At 43.7% G+C, this 3160-nt stretch overlaps 1 pseudogene; it reads left to right on the forward strand.

The window, feature by feature from the left end:
- The first annotated feature begins 428 nt into the window (after window positions 1-428).
- Window positions 429-2840, forward strand: LOC113176031 (melanoma inhibitory activity protein 2 pseudogene; annotated as a pseudogene).
- Window positions 2841-3160: the final 320 nt, after the last annotated feature.

Consider the following 3160-nt stretch of genomic DNA (forward strand, 5'->3'; position numbering starts at 1 on the left):
TAGAATTTGAGTGACATCAAACTGAGTGGTATTATGACTGGATGGAATCTTTCTACTAAGCCCTGCCTTGGCCTGGCCTAAACCAAATAAAGGGGTGGGTGGCATGGAGAGGAATTCTCTCTGGCTGGAGTGGGAAGGACCTAAACATGTGGCACTTGAGGATGTACTGGGTAGGGAAGGGGAAAAGACTCTCCCCTGATGGGCAGTTGAGCACAACAAGGCTCCTGGGAGCCCTTGATCATGGCTCCCACCGCCATATGCCCCACCACCCGCCATACACTCAGCCCCTGAAGGGGATCACAGTGGTCTGCTCCCTTGCTTGGTGCAGGTTTCAGTTCCTGACCAAACACCTGAGTGTCTGCAGCCTGTGTTGACCAGCCTGGGCAGGCTATTGTTGTGGTGGCAAGAGCCAAAACCATCTTGGTGTGATGGAGGAGCCAAGGGCTGCCTCTCAGCCATACTTGTGGGTGGTCCTAGAAGAAGCACCCAGGTTTGTGGCAGCATTGTCTGAAGACAAGAAGCCAGGTCCTCTTCCTTATGGATTTCCTTGGGAGTTGGTGATGTGTACAGCTCTTAGATTTTTTGCTGTTCTCTCACTTTTCTGGAGAAGTTTTCAGTCGGTTAGTAGCAGGCTTTATGTGGGAAGAGAAAAAAAAGCTGCCTCCAAAACTTGCTGGGCTTATTAAAGAAAAATGTGGACTTCTTGAAAAGTTAACTTTTTTCAAAAAGAACATGAAGGCTTAGACTCATCTTTAAAGGATTGCAGGTTTGAGAAGGGTTCAAGGGAAGCACAACATCTGGAGGCAACCTACGAAAAGCTGCATAGGTCCAAATCCAGCCATGGGGTTAAAATGCTCTTACAAGAAGAAGAGCTCAAAGCACAGAAGGCTAAACATGGTCAACATGATGAAATGATGGCGCATATATCAAGAAGGATACAGTCCCTCCAAGGTGAATCTGAATTCCTCAGATCACAAATAGCTGAAGCTAAAACAAACTGGAGACTCTTTCAAGTGAATGAGGAAGGACTGAAGCTGGCAATCAAAGAGGCTTTGAATGAAAGTTCCCAACTTCAGCAAAGGCAGAGACCAAAAATACAAGGAGAACCTGAAGCACAGAGGGAACAAGTAGTTGTCCAATATAAAGCAAAAATCACATTGGAGGACTCTAAAGTAGCTGCAGAACAAGTTCCAAGGGATACAGAAAATCACCTGGAGTCTCCGAGTGAATGCTTGCTGAAGATGAAAGATAGGTCTTCTCCAAGCATGGGAGTCCAAAGGGATGGTGGTCACCTGGAATTGGGAAGGAGGAGTGAACCAGAAATTGGTGCTCACTTGGATGATGAGTCCAAAGGAGCTATGAGAAAATTGGTTTATGGTGCTAAGCTAAAGGCCTCCTTAGAAACCTTGGAAGGAGAAAGAAATCAAAAATGTACTTTCTTGTCTCAAGTGGAGAAAACCATGGAAGACCTTACTGAACACCTTAAAAGTCTGCAGACTGAACAGGCATCTTTGCAGTCAGAAAATGCACAGCTTGAAAGTGAGAATGAGATCCTACAGAAGAAGTTTAAAGTCCTGATGGAAAGCTATCAAGAAAATATGATGAAACTGCACAGGAAATTAAGAGTAGAGGAAAACTACCGGGTGGAGCAAGAGGAGAACTTTTCCAAAGTTGAAGAAATGATAAACCGAACAATGGAAGAGCTGGAGACCTAGAGAACTCAAGCCAAATATCTTGAAGAAGAATTGGAGAGAACCATTCATTCATGTCTGGGGCAGATTATTTCCTCTGAGAAAGAAGCACATGCTAGTGAGTTGTCAGCTTGGATTGCTGAAAGAAACCTCAGTTATTTCAGGAAAAAAATGCTCGCAACAGACAAAAATTAAATGAGAAGGAGCTTAGATTTGAGCTTGTATAAAAAGATCCGTATGATGCACTGGATGTTTCCAACTCAGCCTTCTCCAAATGGGCCCTCATCAATGAGTCAGCCTTCATCTGAAAGGAGACCTCCTCATTTTGAAAAGAGTGGTCCACTCACACTCTTACCATTCACTCCACTTGGAGGAGGAAGAGGGTGAAGGGGCCCGGAGAATCCTCTGTACCATGCGACTAGCAGTAAAGGAAGAGAACCAGCTGTGATAAGTTCACTGATTTTCATAGAGCACCTTATTGGACTGGGCCCGTGTCTCTTTCATGGGAACAGACCTGCAGGCTGATGATCCCTCTGCCAGGCCAACCATATTCTTCTGATCCACGTTTTCCTCTACAAAGGCAAGATAGGTTTTACTCAAATTGTGGTAGACCATCCGGACCAGCAGAACACAGAATTACTAATATGCCTACTTTGGATAAATGGGATGGGCCTATGTCTTCACAAAGGCCATCCAGTTTAGAGGAGACCATAGTAGATCTCGGGGACTCCTATATGCCTGATTCACCTCTCCATGCTGAAAACCAAGCAACTGGCTCTGGCTCTGTGTTGGCACCTTTCCCTCCAGTCAGAGGTGCTTTGTTTCAGGTTGACCCAAGTAGTCAGTTCATGAGAAGAGGACCTTTCTTTCCTCCACCTCTCCCAAGAAACTGGTATGGGAACCTAGGGAGTATTTTCCACCGTCCCCAGCACCCACTCTATTTCCAATGTGAAATGTCTATGCAGGGAGGGAGGGGTTTTCTTAACAACCTTCCCCCAAGAGCTGGAATTCATCCCCCCTCCCCTGAATTCTGAAATTACAAGTAAGTTCCCTGAAGGGTTCCTTCCACCTGCAAATGAGCCTGTTACTCAACATCCAGAACCAAAGAAGAAACGTGATGTTGTTGCTCTCTCTTCAAAAGTAATTTGACTTGTCTCTCATTTTTAGCTTTTAAGTAATTGCTTTTACTTCAGTAATTGACTATACTTTGGCTCCAATTGAAGCTCAATGGAAGTATAATTCTTAAGATAGTATTTTGTAAATAAAGATGGTTTATGTAGAAATCTTATGAGTAAATTATTCCTATTCTATTTTATTCCAGAGTACAGTTTATAATCTGATGAATCCACTATTACATAAACAACAATGGGAGTTCTAGGTACTTGTAATCTAGCTGATGGAAATATATTTTAAACTTTCAACAAAAATAGTCCCTTTATACAAAGAAGTGTATTTAGTATGACTGTAGC

The sequence above is a fragment of the Urocitellus parryii genome, chromosome 11, assembly GCF_045843805.1.
Source record: "Urocitellus parryii isolate mUroPar1 chromosome 11, mUroPar1.hap1, whole genome shotgun sequence".
NCBI lineage: Eukaryota > Metazoa > Chordata > Mammalia > Rodentia > Sciuridae > Urocitellus > Urocitellus parryii.